General features: G+C 42.1%; 1 protein-coding gene across 3 annotated transcripts in view; it reads left to right on the forward strand.

Moving 5' to 3' along the window:
* Window positions 1-365: 365 nt before the first annotated feature.
* Window positions 366-19,815, forward strand: part of PIP5K1B (phosphatidylinositol-4-phosphate 5-kinase type 1 beta) — a 356,657-nt gene continuing 337,207 nt past the window's right edge. Inside the window, exon 1 of one of the 3 annotated variants that reach the window (XM_088837923.1) lies at window positions 366-854. The gene's annotated coding sequence lies outside the window, so the exon portion shown is untranslated. The remainder of the gene's footprint in view (window positions 855-19,815) is intronic. The other 2 variants (XM_088837922.1, XM_055428357.2) reach the window with 2 other exon arrangements.

The raw sequence follows: 19,815 nt of genomic DNA on the forward strand, positions 1-19,815 counted from the left end.
GTAGGAGACGAGGTGTCGAAGAGTTTGGTGGCCTGAGGAAGCGGGAGCCCTGTCCCAAACACAGCCCTGTTTCCCGGGGCTGCAAGACTTTGAGCACCGCCGGGAAGCCCTTGGCTAGCCCTGCAGGAGGCGGCTAGATCCAGGAGAGCCCACTCCACCCCCGCTCTCTGTCTTAGGCACGCGGAGGTGGGACCAAGCGCCTCGTCCCCAACGTCTACTCGGACGCCCAGTGCTACTGCGGTACAGGCTCCCGCCGCCGCAGCTGCAAACCGGTCTGGCTTCCCTGCAGGGCGTGCGGGGATGGAGCGAGGGGGTGGAGAGAAAAGGGGAAGAGCCTGGGCGGCCGGCGGGCGGGGCCTGCAGCCTCTCAGAGCCGCGGCCGCCGCCGCGCAGCCCGCTCTCTCCGCGCCTCGCTCCGACGCCGGCGCGCTCTGCGCAGGAAGCTGCGCCCAAGCCCGGGGGCGCCCTGCTCCTCAGTGCCCGGCCCCCGACCCCGAAGGCGCCGCGGCCAGAGTGCGCCCGGCGGTGGAGCCGCTCGGGGCACGGTCTGGCCGCAGGACCGGCGGGGAAGGAAGGGGAAAGCGGGGACACACTCCGGCCGCGGCGCGCGCGCATTGCACACTCGCAGCCGCGCGCCCCCGCTGAGGCGCGTCCGGGGCGAGTTTGGTCCCGCGGCTCGGGCCCCGGCACCTGCCCGCTCCGCGCGCTGCGCCCGGGCCCCGCCCCACTGACCCCCCGCCCCTTGCCTGCACGGCTCTCCTTTCGACCCGGGGAAGAGGCAACGTCCCGATAACTTGCACGCTGTGGCGCAACTGGTCTCGACACCGGAGGTGCCCAAAGGCTGTCCCGGTGAGGTAAGTTTCCTGCGCGTCCCCTGGCCCTCCTCCCGCGACCCTCCTTTTGGACTCGAGCTTGGGGGCTCTGAGTCTCGGGTGAATCCTGGCGGTCTCTCGACGCTCTGACTTTGTCCGTCTGGTGCTGTAGGTAAGGTGGAGGGGGTTCGCGTGGCCACCGAAGCGGGACCTTCATTCCTCCGGGCGACGGCTGCGCGCTCCCCGCGGGCACCCACTCCGCTTACTACCCGGATCCCCGGGGCCGCAGTGACACTGGGGATCACTCTGGGTTCACTTGAGCCGGAGCCCCCTTCCCTTTTTCTGGGTAGCCAGCTGAGTTTGGCTGCAGAAAGAGAGCTCTCCTACCACCGTCCCCGGATATTAAAACAGCGGCGAACTTGTTAGGCGCCCCTGGGATCTCAAGAGGGGCTTGCGAGTCGGTGTTCTGGTCATATCTGGCCCCGGAGCCGGATTGAACAGGTGCGGCGTGGTTTCAACCTAAATGCAGCAGTATACAGACTTATGCGTTTCCCTTGCTTTTCTTCCCCAGCCGGGTCAACGTGACGCTTCAACAGCTGGGACGTGGTGGGGGGCGGTGGGAGTGTGGGGACACCGGAGAGGGACAGCTCCGGGGTTTGATGTGCCAAACCGGTGCCAAGAGTCACCAAAACAGAAGACAACAAATGGCAGCTTATCGTTCATCTATGCAGATAAGCCTGTTGTCAGTTCTTACCACCCCCCGCGCCCAACTCACTTGTCTCTGGTGCCCGGCGTGGTTGGATGGAAACCTGTTCCAGAGTTGTTTGGATAGGCTGATGAATTTTTTTCTTCTGATCAACTGAAATCTGGGTTCTCAGCAAGGAAATCCCAGTTACTCTGATTTTTTTTTTTTTTAAGGCATCTAGCATGTTGCAGACCAAAAATACTGCGCACCCCCACTCCCCCACCCTTCTATTTTTCTCTGATATTCTCAGCCTGCCAGGGGCCCTAGCTCTAAGGTGAGTGACCCTTGAGAGGCCGGTTGGGCCTAAGAATGTGCTAGTCACCCGCAAAGAAGCAGCAGTCTCCCCATCAGGACTACCGAACATGGGTTTGGGTAACCCTTGTTGCCCTTCCGGTGAAAAGCAGCCTCCCAGGCTTCTGTCTCTTCTGTGTAAAGGCTGAAGTCCTGGGGGTGGAGAAAAGCCAAAGGGTTGGATTCCTTACCACTTTTAATGTGATGAAGTATAATAGTGTTCATGGAAGCTTTTGTCAGGGCATTTCCAGTCAAAAGGAGGTTCTAGAAATAAACCTTTCTCAGATAAGTCCTTGCCAGTGGGAAGTTGAGTAAGCAGCAAGCATGATCTCTGAGCTGAGGGAAATGGTGCCTTCTGTGGAGACTTAGGAAAACTGATGAGAAAGCTGGTGAGACTGAGACTGATGCATAATGACGTCTTAGTTGAGGAGGAACACTTTAAAAAATGAATAAAATCTTGTTATATCTTTGTCCAAATAAGAGGGATTTGGTAATACCTCAAATTTGCATCAATGCCTTGCTTTGTAAATGCTTTTTCATATTCTCTGAAAGGGCCGTCCTAGTGGCTCAATGGTAAAGAAGCCACCTGCCAATGTAGGAGGCTTAGGTTCGATCCCTGGGTCTGGAAGATTCCCGGATAAGGAAATGGCAACCTGCTCCAGTATTCTTCACTGGGAAATCCCATGGTCAGAGGAATCCCATGGGCTATAGTCCATGGGGTTCCAAAAGAGTCAGATTTGAGTTAGCAACTGAAACAACAACAACATTCTCTGAAAAACTTTTAATTCTGACCATTTCTGGGGGGAGGCAGGGCAAAAATTGTTAAGATATTCACAAGAGGAATGTGAGGCTCACAGGTTTAATGACTTATCAAGGTAACAAGTGGCTGGAATTAGAGTTGAAGCCAGGTTGTCTGAAATCATCACCACCACTATTATCATCCACCCAGTGCTAGTTCTGTTCTTGTATGAGGTTTTTACAATGGCCAGACATTTCTGCATTTATTGTGGTTTGCACTGTCTCACTGTGAATTACTGTTCAAATTTCAACCTGAGAAAAGTGAGGTTTAGACAAGTGATTATATTATGTATAGTATCATGTCTAATCTAGTAGAGTTTACAAGACTAGAACTCAAAGCTCTTGATGTCTAGTCCTTTGCTTTGTAGATTGTGACATTGTTTCACTTCTGACAACAATGAGGAGACATCATGGGATACAATACATCAGGGACAGGTAAACGTGCTTGCTGGTGACCTGGGTTCTAGTTCTGGCAGTATACTTGACTGTATGTTTTGTTTAATCTCTAAGTCGTGTCTGGCTCTTTTGTGACCCCATGGACTGTAGCCCTCAAGGCTCCTCTGTTCATGGGATTTTCCAGGCAAAAACATATGGGAGTGGGTTGCCATTTTCTCCTCCAGGGATTTAGCTGTATAACCTGGACCAAATCCTACCACCTTTGAACCTCAAATCTCTCACATATAAAATAAGAAGTTTGTATTGAGTTATTTTTCTCTTTCTGGTTTTAGCAGTCTATAATGCTTATCAATATATTTGTAATCCAATAAAATAATTTCTTTAGGGGAAAGAAAAATTTTCACCCTATATTAACTGATAGGTAATTCGAATTACCTATTCCACTTGTAATTTACTTCCCCTTCATCGCATACCACTTAATGAGGTGGTTCAGATGGTAAACAATCTGCCTGCAGTGCAGGAGACTTGGGTTTGATCCTTTGGTCAGGAAGATTCCCTTGAGAAGGGAATGGCTACCCATTCCAGTGTTCTTGTCTAGAGAATGCTGTGGACAAAGGAGCCTGGTGGGCTACAGTCCATGGGGTCACAAAGAGTCAGACATGACTGAGCGATTAACACATACTCCCCTTCATCACATACCACTTAATGAAGGGAAAGAAAATTCCAAGGGCACTTTAGCTTAGCATCTATATTATTTAGTATTATTGTTTTACTTGGAAATATTCTCAGGGGCTGAACTACTCTAAAATGAATGTCAAGATTTACCTGAATATTACAGACTGTCAATCCATACCGTTGTTTATTTTTTTGGCTTTGGGATTTGATACAGTAAGTAGTCAATGAAGAGTTGAATGAAGGAGGAAAGCAAAGCATCTTATCATCCTTAGATGGCATCTCATCATGTAAATTCCCAGCATCTGCTGACCCATAAGGTAATTTACCTATGAGAGGTGTGTCTCCTGAAGCTGGCAGGTGCATGTTTTGTCTTTCCTTCCCGAATACATCATATAAAGATGAGTTTTTATTTCTCGGTGTAGACCATAAACTGACATCTATGTCATTCTCTTTTGCTTGCCTCTTGCCTGCCTTAGTTGTTAGTAATGTGCAACTGGCTGAAATATACGTTCCTAGAAATTGACTTGTGCCCTTTCCTGAAAGAATATGTCTTGAGATGAAGATACCAACCATTCTTATATTTGGGTAAATTTCAGTATATGCTAATACTGACTTGTGGTTTCAGAGGAGGAACCTAATTAACAAAACCAACCTTGTTTCTGTTCCCTCTAAGAATCCTCTTCTCTTTCCACCCATCCTTCCTATATGCACAAAAGAGTGTTTTAACTTTTAGAAGAATGATGACAAATAGAGTGGGTCTTACTGATTCAGCCATGGGGGATTGAGGTAGATTTCTTTCTGATAAAGAATTCAAGTATTAACTAGTTCAGAAACTTGGGCCTTTTATGGGTAAAATAGCTGAGGCTTGGAGAGGTGAATTGACTTGCTTGTAGTCTCACAGATGTTTAGCAGGAGGACTACCGCTAATGTGAAATTCTTGATTCTTACTCAAGGTTTTACTAGGGATTCTATGGTGAGAGTGCATTTTTGACTTCTAGAAATCATAGAGATTAACAGAAAATTTCTGTTTACTAGTAATTATTCATGAGGTGTCACACTTTTAATGGTTTCATATTTATATTTTTGCACCTTCTTGTCCAAACAGGTAATAAAGGAGACAGTGTCCATTTTCATCCATTCACTATGATTCTCTTGGCTTATATATAGCACTCGTCTCAGAATTAGTACTTTGCTTCAACCAGTGCTTGGGGAGAAGTAACTATCTGAGTAGAAATACAAATGTTTGGTAGTTTTCCAGACTTTTCTTCCTGGTTAATAAAACCAGAAGCCACAGGCCTTGTCATACATGGATAAAGTCATAAATATGTATACATTTAATTTGCATATTCATTTAAGTTGTACTTCTGTTAAATGGTGAGTCAGAACATTTAATATCCTGGAAAAATAATTCTTTTCCCCTATGGCTGGAGCCTTCATTAGTTACTCTGTAAAAATCAAGCCTGAAATATATTTGTTGCAGAAACATGTTCTTTTTGTATCAAGCACATTAACTGGGGTTGGAAGGAGTCCTTTTATTTTTCTAGAAGCTGCCCAGTTAGAACTGTACATTATGTAGCTCAGCTGTTCATTTGTGGACTTATCTAAGGCAGTTCTTCTAAATGCCAGGGAAATGGAGGAGGGAAGAAACCTAGCCTTTTGTTTTATTTAGTATTTTTCTTTTTTTTTTTTTAAAATGTTAAGCTTAATCTCTTGATGACATTTTTGAAGTACTGTTTAGTCAAAATTGGCTGCTATTGACGAAGCATTTTATTCAGTCAGGTTCCTTTCAGGATAAAAGATTAGGTCAGGGAAACCAGGCTTAATTTTATGTATTCCATTCTCAATTGTATCTACTTGCCTCTAACTTCATTAGAGGGTTGGGGGTATGTGTGTGTGTTTGTGTTAGTCACTTGGTCACATCCAACTCTTTGGGACCCCATGGACTATAGCCCACCAGGCTCCTCTGTCCATGGAATTTTCCAGGCAAGAGTACTGGAGTGGGTCGCCATTCTCTTACCCGGGGATGTTCCCAACCCAGGGGTCGAACCCAGGTCTTCCACATTGCAGGCAGATTCAGTAATTAGGTTACTCTTGGGAAGATTTAAAACATAATAACTGAGATGTCTTCACATGTCTAGTCAACTGACAGTTCTTAGGTATTGTCATTTTAAGTTAAACCTGTGTTTGAAAGACAGCTCCATGAAGTGTGTATTCTTCTTTTAGAAAGTCTTCTGCATTGTTTATGGGATGAATTAACAGTAGGTGTGCAGTATGTTTGGAGGAGTTGACTAATGGGTGAGCAAGTTCTTGAGATCTGTTTCTCTAAAGGTTTTAGAAAGTCAGTTATAAAATTGTATATTGAACTACATAGCATTTGTGTGTAGTATTGCTACCACTAAAAATGGGCTTGTGTCTTTCGGTGAAGTTTCTTCAGGCAAGGATGGGGCTTGCAAGCACTGTAGGCCCAGAAAGTACAATATAATTACCTTGAATGGGAACTAAAATCCCAGGACTAAAGACACAAGACTGTAGAAAATTCCTCTGTTTTGTAAAATAAAGGTGATACTTAAGCCATTGCTATCCAATAATGTTGAACCAAGGGGTTTAGGAGGAAATTATAGCTAGCCGTAAAAATGTGTTTCTTTGCGTCATAGATTTGCACAAGAAATTCAGTAGATTCTACTTATTGAGTAGTGAATTTTCTTTCTTTTTTGCTTATGTATAGTTGATTTCCAATGTTACTGATTTCTGAGGTACAACAAAGTTGTACATATATATGTATATATACATGTATATATATACACACACGTATATATACATGTATATATATACACACACGTATATACATGTATATATATACACATACATATATATATATACATACATATATATGTATACACACACACATACACTCTTTTAAAAATTCTTTCCATTTTGGTTTACCAGAGGATATTGTATATAGTTCCCTGTGCTGTACAATAGGACCTTGTTATCTATCCGGGATTTTCAACATTTAAAGCATACTTTAAAAAATACTATGATCAGCATAATTATCTCTTGATCATTTGGTCATAGCATTTACTGATAAAGCAAGTAAACAAAGCAACAATAAAAAGAAGCAAAACTATGACCAGCTCGAGGAAGTGGTAAGTGCATCATAGGTGTTTAGCTAATATTTGTCAGTGGGAAAGGTTAGGCATCACATTTTGTTTATTTTTGTATTCTTGGAACTTATCGTTATGTATGGGAAAAGGTGAGGATTTAATAAATATATACTGAACAGCTGATGAATTTACATGAAGATTACTCTTCAAAACCTTGAGACATTTCATGATTATTCTGATTTTATTATTTCCCAGACCCTCTTAGAAATGTCAGGCAGACTGATAAACACTAGTTTCAATAGTTTATGGTACTCCTTCTTTTTACATCATCAGTTCAGTTCAGTCGCTCAGTTGTGTCCAACTCTTTGCGACCCCATGAATCACAGCACGCCAGGCCTCCCTGTCCATCACCAACTCCTGGAGTTCACTCAAACTCATGTCCATCGAGTCGGTGATGCCATCCAGCCATCTCATTCTCTGTCATCCCCATCTCCTCCCGCCCCCAACCTTTCCCAGCATCAGAGTCTTTTCCAGTGAGTCAACTCTTCGCATGAGGTGGCCAAAGTATTGGAGTTTCAGCTTTAGCATCAGTCCTTCCAATGAACACCCAGGACTGATCTCCTTAAGGATGGACTGGTTGGATCTCCTTGCAGTCCAAGGGACTCTCAAGAGTCTTCTCCAGCACCACAGTTCAAAAGCATCAATTCTTCGGCGATCAGCTTTCTTCACAGTCCAACTCTCACATCCATACATGACCACTGGAAAAACCATAGCCTTACATCATAAATGGTATTTATTCACCAGACTGCCGACTTTTTTTAACCAATGTTCCTAGGAATGATTTTTTTCTCTTCTTTAACACAAATAATAATCTAAATAGGAGAACTGTTCTTTCTACTATTTATAATTATCAGATAAACATTTTTAAAGCTCCCAGAGTGGCATAAGAGTGAATTTGGTTCAGGATACACAGACAGGAATGGACTTTAAGCTTCTCTAAGTTAATCAATTTAAATGTCACCTCCTCTAGAGACTTTCTCTGATCATCTAACCTAAAGGGGACCTTCTTCATATGTTTTCTTCACCTATCACAGTATATACTTATACCTTTATGTATTTTACTTATTTTTTTATCACCTCTACTCAAACTCACACTCAACTTAAGATTATAAACTCCGTAAGGGTGGATGTCATGGTTCCTTAACATTGCTTATCAAGAAAATGCTTGGCATATAGTAGGTGCCCAGTAAACATGTAAGTCAGTGAATGAATAAGTCCCATTCATCCTGTCAAGATGAATTGGGCCACCGCTGAGGTTTCTCAAGCCAAACAGTTTGAGTTGTGAAGATTGTTCTTAAAGGCTGGCTATGACAACTCCATGAGAATGACAACTAGGTCCTCCAGAAGAAGGGAACAGTGATGGTTTAGGTTCTGGCATCAGTATGAAGAGGTATCTCTATTTAAAGAGTTCTTGCTTTTTCTTTTTCAAAAATAACATAACAAATAATTAGAAATTATGAAGCATAAGATAAAACATTAGGAAACTATTAAAATAAGGTTTGAAAGTGCTGAAATCCCAAGCATATATAACTCTTAAGTGAGATACCATAGTGATAATATACAGGGCAACTTCCTGTGACACTCCAGGTAAACCTTCCCAACTTCATCTGGTTTCTTTTTAAATGTTAGTTAGACATAGCAATTACCCAGTCTCAGGAAGAAGCCAGGTTCTTGGGTGTCATCCCTAGAACTGAGGACTTGTTAGAAATACAGATTCTTATACTGTACCCCAGGCTGAGTCAGAAACTCTGGGGATAGGGATCAGCAATCTGAATGACAAGTGATTCTGATGCACCCTCGATATTGGTATGTGTGTGCATGCGTGCGTGCTCAGTTGCTTCAGTCATGTCTCTTTGCAACCCCATGGACTAGCCCACGAGGATCCTCTGTCCATGGGGATTCTCCAGGCAAGAATACTGAAGTGGGTTGCAATGCCTTCCTCCAGGGGATCTACAACTTAGGGATCGAACCCATTTCTGCTGTGTGTCCTGCATTGCAGGTGGATTCTTTACCCACTAAGCCACCTGGGAAATCCCAATATTGGCAGGAAATGGTAAATCCATTGCTTAAAATCTGTGCCTCCTGAAGTGCTTGGTATTCCCAGATGAATTTCAGGGTGTGTGGAAAGGGTGCCATCTGCCTGCTCTAGAAATACCAGAGGAAAGATAGAGCCAGTCTTGGCTTTTCTCACATCCTTGTAGACCACAAGAGAACGACTTAATATGACTGGATTGGGTATCAAGGACTTTAGATAGTATGAACAAGCGCTGGATGGTCACTGGCCCCTGCCACAAGGTGGGTATTCCCAGGGCTAGGAGATGCACCAGGGTATGTGGGTGATGGGAGGAAGACATGCTCCATGCATCGCTTATGTTTGGGTGTTGCTTCAGTAGGGTGCCAGGTGGAGGAATGATTTTGAGAGCTAGTGGTTGTCTAGGAAATAGTGGTTTGGTAATTCTGAGTATTTCAAGTCAGTTCGACATACTAAATGTTGATGGAATCCTTAGCCAGGACAGTATCAAGTGCTAGGGGGTATACAAAAAAGTACAGCATGGTTCTGGCTCCACTGTGCTGAGAACTTGCTCTGTTCCAGGCACTTCTCAAGTGCTGTTTCTCCTCGTCTTCACCATGCTCCTGATGGTGGACTGCAGCTTCCTCACTGATAAAGGGGAAATTGGAAACCTGATCGGGCTAAGTGCATGCTTGTGGACACAGAGTCAGTAAGAGACGGTTCCATCTCTGGATTTTCTGATTTTTAAAGCCCTCATTCTTTTCTCTGTTTCAAACACTTGTGTCTCTAAATGTAATTTTGGAGCAAGAATTTAAAAAGAAAGACAAAAGTGAACCTAAAATTTACATCTCCAACCTAGGCCTCTCTATGAGCACTAAATTACATAATTGACATTACACTTGGCTATCTCAAAGGCACCTCAAATTTTTCATGTCCAGGACCATAATCCTGATCCTGCCTTACCCTCTTGCTTAGCTCTGTGATGGACATCGCTAACCACGGCCTCATAGGAGATAGAAACTTGGAGCTATCCTTGACCCCATCTTTCTCATCCACCACATCTAACCTATCACCTATTTCTGTCAATCTTGCTTGCTGAATATCTCCCTCTCCATCTGGTTCTCATAGTTTCTGCTGATTCTGCTCTAGTCCAACTTCTTATTTTTCTGCTGGATTCTAACCATCACCTCCCTGGGCTCCTGAGTCCACTCTGGCCCTCCTCTAATCCATCATCCATACTGCAGCCAGAGCAATTGAAGTGCCTGGAAAGGACCCTAGGTGTGCTGGCTGGATCCTTACATCTCACACCCAGGCAGGCCCTTCAGGAAGCAGACACATTTTGGCCCCTGGGGCTCTCCAGATCTGTAGCTTTAGAACTCTTGCACAAGTCTGAGGACTTGCTCTTCCAAACAACATCCTGCTTTGATGGTTTTGCTCCCTGGAATATGGTCAGGCCATGGTCATAACTATAGTTGGCTGCTCTTAAAGCCACAGGATGAAGACTCCAGTGTGATCCTTAGGGTCTTTCCCAAGCCTCACCGAATACGAAGATTTTATAGTGCACTTGGGCTTTCCTGGTGGCTCAGCAGTAGAGAATCCAACTGCCAATGCAGGAAATGCAAGAGAAATCCAGGGGTTCGACCCCTAGGTGGGAAGATCCCCTGGAAAAGAAAATGGCAATTCTAGTTTTCTTGCCTGGAAGATTCCATGAACAGAGGAGCCTGGTGGGCTATAGTCCATAGGATCGCAAAGAGTTGGACATGACTGAGCACACATGTGATATGCTAACAGGAACCAAAGGCTATTTAGATAAGAGAAAACCAGTTGTTGAGTAAGGAGTTAGTTAAAGGCTAAAAACGTTATCTTTGATCTTCTAGGTATTTTTAGGATGAATATGAAACGGGATTGTAGGCTCCTTTAGAGACCAGTTAACAGAAATTAACTTACGCTAAGCTTGCTTTTAATCTTTGCACATGGCTTTTTCAGTTACTCAGTGGCCCTTGAACTGTAAATAATAGAGAAGTACCAAACTGTGTTAATCAGCTTGGGCTACTAAAACAAAGTAACACAGACTGGGTGGCTTGCAAACAACAGAAACATTTCTCACAGTTCTGGAGGCTGTTCTTCTGAGATCAGGATGCCAGCATGGTCCAGTTCTGGTGAGAACTCTCTTCTAGGTTTCAGACTGCCAACTTCTCATTGTCATCAAATGGTGGAAAGAGAGCAAGAACCCTCTCTGGGGTCCCTTTCATAAGAGCACTAAACCCATTCATAAAGGACTCCCCTTCATAGCCATGTCACCTCCCAAAGGCTCCATCTTCTAATACCATCACACTGGGGGTTAGGGTTTCAAAATATGAATTTGGGGGAGTTCACATACACAACCCTTTGTGGCCAACTCAGCGCCCTTTAAGAAGCACATTCTGTGTTGAAAGCCAGGACAGACATAGACATATAAATAATCAAAACAAAGATTCATGGAACAATACTTAGCCTAAACTGTGTGAGATGTGCTCTTGTTGTTGTTCAGTTGCTAAGTCATGTCCCTTCTTTGCAACCCCATGGACTGCAGCACGCCTCGCTTCCTTGTCCTTCACTGTTTCCTGGAGTTTGCTCAGACTCATGTCCATTGAGTCTATGATGCCATCCAACCATCTCAGTATTTTCTGATAAGTTCCATCCCACCTCCAACCTCTCCCAAATACTGATCTTGATCTGCCATGTTGGTTTTACTCCCTGTTGATGGGCTGAGACCTGCAATTTGGAAGACATGAATCTGTTCTATTGTCCCTTCCAGTGCTGCCTTTGCAGAAGCTCAGACAAGAGGTGGACATTTATTGAGGGCCTCTCTGTCATTCCCGATCCACTGTTCTTTCCATCCTTGTGGGTTCAGGGAGGGTTGTGAGTTAACAACCCTATAAAACTCTCTCTGCAAAGTTTTAATTTCTGTCAAAAAACATTGTGAGATTGGAGAGTAGGCATCTAATACAACTTGGTGTTGGGGAAAATTAACTCATAAAACCACTTTGTCTGCTATACAGGGTAAATCACCTACAGTGATGAAATATGACCTTTAAACTGGGGCATGGCTACATTTTTTCATAGAATGCTCATTCAAAGGTTCCTAATAATTTATTTTAGCAAGAATCTAAGGTACTGTAAGAAGAAAAATGAAACTAACCTAAAAAATATGTCAAGAACAGTTTGATAGCATGTTTTTTTTTTCCTGCCTGAAATTCATTGAGACATCAAATCTGCCAGTTTTAATTGGCCATTCAAGCATAAAATGAAAGGAGCTTAAAACAGGGGACTCTTATTTTGTAAAATAATTTTTTTATTGAAGGATAATTGCTTTACAGAATTTTGTTGTTTTCTGTCAAATCTCAACATGAATCAGCCATAGGTATACATATATCCCCTCCCTTTTGAACTTCCCTCCCATCTCCCTCCCCTTCCCACCCTTCTAGATTGACACAAGGCCCCTGTTTTCGTTTCCTGAACCATACAGCAAATTCCTGTTGGCTATCTATTTTGCATATGGTAATGTAAGGTTCCATGTTACTCTTTCCATACATCTCACCCTCTCCTCCCCTCTCCCCACGTCCATAAGTCTATTCTCTATGTCTGTTTCTCCATTGCTGCCCTGTAAGTAAATTCTTCAGAACCATTTTTCTAGATTCTGTATATGTACGTTAGAATATGGTATTTATCTTTCTCTTTCTGACTCATTTCACTCTGTATAATAGGTTCTAGGTTCATCCACTTTATTAGAATTGACTCAAAGGTGTTCCTCTTTATGGCTGAGTAATATTCCGTTGTGTATATGTACAGCAACTTCTTTATCCATTCATCTGTTGATGGACATCTAGGTTGCTCCCATGTTCTAGCTACTGTATATAGTGTTGCAGTGAACAGTGGTATCCATGTGTCTTTTTCAATTTTTGGTTTTCTCAGGGTATATGCCTAGGAGTGGGATTGCTGGGTCATATGGTGGTTTTATTCCTAGTTTTTAAAGGAATCTTCATACGGTCTTCCATAGTGGCTATATCAGTTTACATTCCCACCAACAGTGCAAGAGTGTTCCCTTTTCTCCACACCCTCTCTAGCATTTATTGCTTGTAGACTTTTTGATGATGGCCATTCTGACTGGTGTGAGGTGATACTTCATTGTAGTTTTGATTTGCATTTCTCTAATAATGAGTGATGTTGAGCATCTTTTCATGTGATTTACAACAGCGAACTCTTGACTACTCAGAACTTTGGGGCAGGCTGTTTGCTTCTAGAACAAATTTCTTGATTGCTAAGGGTTTGCTTACTTAAGAAGCCAAATTTATTATAGCCAATTTTTGTATAGAAAATTTCCCCCAAAGTTGCCACTACCTTCCCTGATTCTTTAAAAGTGAGTGGTAATCATGACTTGTTAGTACATTAACAGTTAATAATGGGATCTGGATATTCAGTATTAACATATCCACCCTTCCTCTTCTACTGGAGGACATGAAACTCAACCCAGCAACCTGAGGTCTCAGAAACCAGCTTTTTAGTATTCACAATAGCCAAGATACGGAAACAACATGAATGTCCACTGACAGATGAACAGATAAACAAGATGTAGTGTATACATACAATGGAATACTACTCAGTCATAAAAAAAGAGCGAACTAATGCCATTTGCAGCAAGATGGATGGACCTAGAGACTATACCAAGTAAAGTGAATCAGAAAGAGAAAGATAAATACTGTATGACATCACTTACATGTGGAATTTAAAATATGACACAAATAAACTTATCTGTGAAACAGAAACAGACTCGCACACATAGAGAAGATTTCTCCCTGCCAAGGGGCAGAGGGGTTGGGGAGGGATGGATTGGGAGTTTGGGATTATTAGATGCAAACTACTATAGAATGGAGAAGCACCAAGGGCCTACTGCATAGCACAGGGAACTATATAGTCAATATCCTGTGATAAACCATAATGGAAAAGAATATGAAAAATAATATACATGTGTATAACTGAGTCACTTTGCTATACAGTAGAAATGAACACCCCATTGTAAATCAACTATACTAAAACAAAATAAAACATTTTAACACCCAGCTATTTAATTAAATTTGTGAACATATGTTACTCATTCTTGAAAGAACTTTCAGGTTGTCACTGTTGCGTCTGTTTCACTCAGGGCACTGGTTGGTAATGAATAACTGAGGCATGTTCCATGTCACACTCCCCACTGCAAAGTATATAAACCCAGTAGTATCATTGGAAAAAAAAAATAAAAGATTTTACAGCATAGACTATATCTCATGTGTTATAATAAAGTGATAACTTCCAGATTCATTCAGGGATATAAGGCTCTTTGCTGTTGTATCCAGTGGCCCCACTTTGCTAATTTTGAAAATCTTACCTGCCTTTTGAAAATATTTTTTCACCCCGTTTCTGTGACTTTCAACAGTGATAACCCTTCCACTCATTGTTTGCTGCTGAGAATATGTTGTGATCTTGGGAGCCAGATAACACCTTTGTTATCTGAATTGTGTTTCCCAAATAGACTCATCTTACTCATTGACTTGAAACTTATTTTAAGAAAGAAAAAGTGACTTTTTTAGGGAAAATCTCAAGCAAGCAAGCAAGCTTTAGTTTTTCTCATTCATTTAGTTCTTTGGCCAATAAAGAGTATGGTTTTCTTATCTATTGTTTTTTGGGCTAAGATAAACTGCTACCTTTTTAGGCTGAGATATTCATGGTTTCTTTTTTATTTGTATAAAATATTTGTGTGTGTTTACTACATTATGGTCTAAAGCACACTTTCATAGGCTTTTTTTTTTTTTCATTTAATTTAAACAGTGGTAATTTATGGGTGTAATGATGAGACTTTCATTTTTAATATTTTATGCCTTTGGAGGTTATAGATTACCAAAGGTATCTCATGTTCCATTGGAAAAATTGCATAGAAACTTCTCCAGTCTCTCTGATGTCCATCTTCTATTGGAAAAAAATAACTTTAATACCTACAATAAAACAAGTGAGGTGAATATGAAAACTTTAACTTATTTTTAAGAAGTGGTGAGAGCTAGACTGTTCTTAGGCTTATACATTCATCTATGGAAACAGTAGTGTCATTGCTTTGGCAAGCTCTATTTAAACACTCTTTATTGTTTTCCCCAAGACAGGTAGTTTAGGCAGAGTGGCGAAGATTTATGGAAAATTAGAAATCAGTTTCTCATGCTAAGGGTTAAGAGAGAAACATGCCTTTGCTTATGTTTGTTTCTAAAAGATTGAATGGAGATAGAGCCTTTAAGATTAGTGTGGAGGTGGGCTTCACTATTTAGTTTTGCAGTTTCTCAGAAACTTCCTCTCCTACATGGCAATTTTTATTGTAAACATGATGCATCATTTCATTTCTTGCAAACCGTATATAAAGAACAGTCACTCTCCACATATGTCAGAAGACTTCTGGCAGCTTTTTAGAATTGAGCCTGAAGTATTCTCCCCACGCACCTAGCAGCTTTAGAGACGGTCGCAAGCACTTCCTGATGTTCCATTTTTGTTGTTTTCATCATTGTCCACCTCTCACACTGGAAGGTGAACTTCTACAAGGCGAGGGACTGTTTGTTGGCTCTTGTATGCCCAGCACCTCGAAGAGTGTTTAGCACAGATAGCTCTCAGTGTATCTTTGTTGAATGAATGAATGATCTTCTTAAGCCACAATTGTCTTTTCTTCCTCTTCTTCGGTCCCCCTCCTTTCTAAAATGTTAACAAGCCTAGCTGCTAGTCTTCCAACTGATTTCAAGTTCCTTTCCCAATGAGAAGCCTTGTTTTTGGCCAAATTTTATTCTTTTTGTCCATCTCTTGCTTTTTGGCCTATAACATTTAGAACTATTTAATAATTCATGCTTCACTCTCTTAGTCACTTATCTGCTCTTGTGAGCCCAACTCTTACCTCTATGAAAAATACTTACATTATAAAATCTATACTTGTGCCTTTTAAAAACATGAATTGATCTGCATCCCTAAATTCTAGATTTTCATCAGATACCTTTTTTTCTAACCTGCTCCTGAAATTTTAGCAGTCTTTTTATTTTGCTCATCGTTATTTCTGTACAGCTACCAAGTCGCGAGGAATTTTTTTTTTTAAGTTTTCTTCCATTTTCATGTGTATTTCCTGTATCAAACACCTCCTACCTGAACTATCATAGCAGCCTCCCAAATGGTTCCTATACCTCCCCCTCTCTCCCTCTTTAGTCAGTTATAATACCTGGTACCAGAGATTATAATTTTATCAGTACCATGCCCCCAAATCCTTAGATGCTTTGTTATGCCCCAAATCTAAATGCTTTGGTTTTGTCCATAAGACCATCCACAGTTTGACCCTAGTTTACCATTCATCGTCATCAATGCTGTTATCATTGTCAGCCTTGTAGTAGTGATAGCAACTACTATTTCTTAAACTCTTACTCGGTACCAAGCACAACACAGAAGACATAAAGCCGTAAAGTTTCCTGGTATGTTTGGGAGCTATATAATCTGATCATGAGTAGGGTATGTGTGGGTGGAAGGAAATCGGACTGGAGGGGTGTGTTGGAGCCAGACCGTGGACATTTTATCAGATGTGTTGAGGAGTTTGAACTTTCTTCTATTGGCAGTGAGGCAACACCTAGAAGATTTCCATAGACAAGTGATGAGTCATGCTTTGTGCTAGATCAGCAGCCTGGGCTGCAGTTTGGAAGGTGAATGAGATGGGAAAGGGACTGAAGACGGAAAGACTAGTTACAGCAGATGATACAGCTACAATAGAAATGATGAGAACCTGAACTCGGTAGTGAGGATGGGGAAGAATGAGCAGATTTGAGATTGAAGAGGAGAACTGATAGGACTTGGTGACCACCTGCATGTGGATTTTGAGGGAATGAAGAGGTAGATGATGATGATTCTCTAGTTTTGGCTGGAGTAGCTGAGGAGATTGGAGAATGATGGTTCACTGAGAGTATGGAGAAGAGGCAGCATACATGTGGTGGCAGAGGTGGGAGGGCCGTGATGATGAGTCCAGCTTTGCACATTCATTTGCGATCCCTGTGGGATGTGTAGGTGGAGTGTGGCTGTAAGGAGAGAGGCTCATGATGGAGACACTGGCCGTGTTATGGTCATGGGTCTCTGAGCAGCAATTCAAACCAGCAGGACATTCCAGTGTACAAGTGTGGAGGTAAGGAGAGAGGCCCGTGATGGAGACAGTGTTATGATCTCTTGCCAGTGATTAAAGCCATGGAATTAGATGAAACTTCCCTGGAAGGGTTAACAGACCAAAAAGAGAGCGTGTCTGAGAACCAACATCATTCCCTGATCTTCACTTGCAATTTTATTTCTTTATACCTTCCTCATTCTATTTTTTTAAAACTGAATCTTCTGTTGAAGAAAATGGTATCAGATTTTCACAATACCACCACATATGTCCCACTTCTGATCCCCACATGTGCCCAAGAGTGATTTCTCAGGCACACACTCCCTTTGGCCTTCTTGCTCTTACCACTGTCTTGGAACTTTTCCTTGAGGCTGACTTTTCTTTTGTTCTCAGCTTCTCTCTCCTTTCAGGCCCAGTCCTGACAGCCAGGTCCATGTCTTCTAGTTTATCTTTCCCATCCAGCCTGACAGCTCCAGTGTCTTCCTACATACTGGCTGCATCTACTGCTTTTTGTTTATTGTTATTCTCCTTTAGAGGAATAAGGTAAAAAGGTGAGCAACTCAAAGTTCTTTAAGGATTTAGAGCAGTTGAGGTTTCTTGAACCAAACTGAAAATGCCTGCTTACAATAAATTTGTGACTAACAGGTTTTATTTCTTATTAAACAAAAAAGAAACTAGCAAAACAAGTCCATGAAACCAGTGTAAAATTCTTGTCATCTGTTATTCTCACTATTTGAAACTTTCAGAGGAAGGGAATTTAGCTGCTCCCCTACACCTACCATTGCTTATTGCAAGCAGAGTTTATCTCCAGGTTTCATTGAATTGTACTTCCTCTATTTTTATTCCATGGACAGAGGCACCTGGCGGGCTACAGTCCATGGGGTCACAAAGACTCAGACACAACTGAGCAAGCACACCTACATCGCAGGTCTTCACTGGTGGCTCAGCTGGTAAAGAAACCACCTGCCAATGCAGGAGATGCAAGAGACACGAGTTCGATCCCTGGGTCAAAAAGATCCCTTGGAGAATGAAATGGCAACCCACTCCAGTATTCTTGCCTGGAAAATTCGGTGGACAGAGGAGCCTCGAGGGCTACAGTCCATGGGGTCACAGAGAGTCAGACATGACTGAGCAAGCATGCACACATCCCATACATTTGCCTAAGCTGAATCTGGGTGCAGTGAGAGATCGGGCCCTAAAAGCAGAGATTCTGGCTCATCCTGATCCATCTCCTGACATTTTGGTGACCTCTGGTCAGGGGCTTGATCTCTTTGTGCCTTTTTATTCTCATCTATTGGGCTTCCCCTGTGGCCCAGATGGTAAAGAATCTGCCTGCAATGCAGGAGACCTGGGTTTGATCCCTGGGTTAGGAAGATCCCCTGGAGAAGGGAATGACTACCCACTCCAGTGTTCTGGCCTGGAGAATTCTATGGACTGTATAGTCCATGGGGTCGCAAAGAGTCGGACACGACTGAGCAGCCTTCACTAGACTATTCTCATCTATGGAATAAGAATATATACATGGGCTCCTGGCCTAGTTCAAAGGTACACTGTGAGGTCAAATGGAATGATAGCCTTTGAAATCCATAGAAAAAAATCATCATGCACATTAGAGAATTTATTTCATAAGAATTACAGGAGGAGGCTAGGCTCCAAACAATCACCTCTATAGCCCATGGGTAAAGAGGTCTGAAGTAGAGGTTGTATTAATAGCATCTACTGTAATGGGGTTCCATAAAAGAAGTCTGCTCCCCAATCCAAGACACCATAGGACTCTGCTAAAGTCTGCCTGATCAGAGTTCCAGAACTTAAATGTACCCTTAACATGAATGAGGAGAGCCAGCATAGTTTTATCTTTAAAAAGAGGTGAATTTTGGACATGGAGATTTGTTGAAGAAAGCAAAACGTCTGTTTACTTGTTAAAGAGAAAGAATACTCTCCAGTTAATCTATAACAAAGAAGGCAACTATATACAATGGAGAAAAGACTTCAATAAGTGGTATTGGGAAATCTGGACAGATACATGTGAAAGAATGAGATTAGACCATTTCCTCACACCGTGTACAAAAATAAGTGAATGACCTAAATGTAAGACCTGAAACTGTAAATCTTCAAGAAGAGAAAATAGAACATTCTTTCAACATAAATTGTAGCAGTATTCTTTTGGATCTGTTTCATAAGGCAAAAGAAAGGCAAAAATAAACAAATGAGACCTAATTAAATTTAAGAGCTTTTGCACAGCAGAGGACACAATCAACAAAATGAAAACAGCCTACTGGATGGGAGGAAATATTTACAGGTGATAGGAAAGAGAAGGGTTTAATATCCAAAATGTACATAAATAAGCAACAGCCTGGTTAAAAATGGGCAGAAGACCTGAATAGACATTTTTCCAAAGGAGAAAGACAGATGGCCAACAGGCACATGAAATGATGCTCATCAGCTCTAATCATCAGTGAAATGCAAATCAAAGCCATCTGAGATAGCACTTTACATTTTACAGATACACTTTACAGACAGATCGCTATTGACAGATGGCTATTCTGTCAGAATAGCTATCATCAAAAAGTCTAGCAGATGTGGGTGAGGATGTGGAGAAAAGAGAACCCTCATACACTCACACTCATACACATTGTTGGTGGGAATGTAAATTGGGGCAGCCACTATGGAAAACAGTATGGAGGTTCCTCAAAAAACTTTAAACTACCATATGATCCAGTAATTCCACCCCTGGGTATATTTCT

This window comes from Moschus berezovskii, chromosome 7 (genome assembly GCF_049115385.1).
Source record: "Moschus berezovskii isolate FMDL1 chromosome 7, NW_MosBer_1.0, whole genome shotgun sequence".
Classification (NCBI taxonomy): Eukaryota; Metazoa; Chordata; class Mammalia; order Artiodactyla; family Moschidae; genus Moschus; species Moschus berezovskii.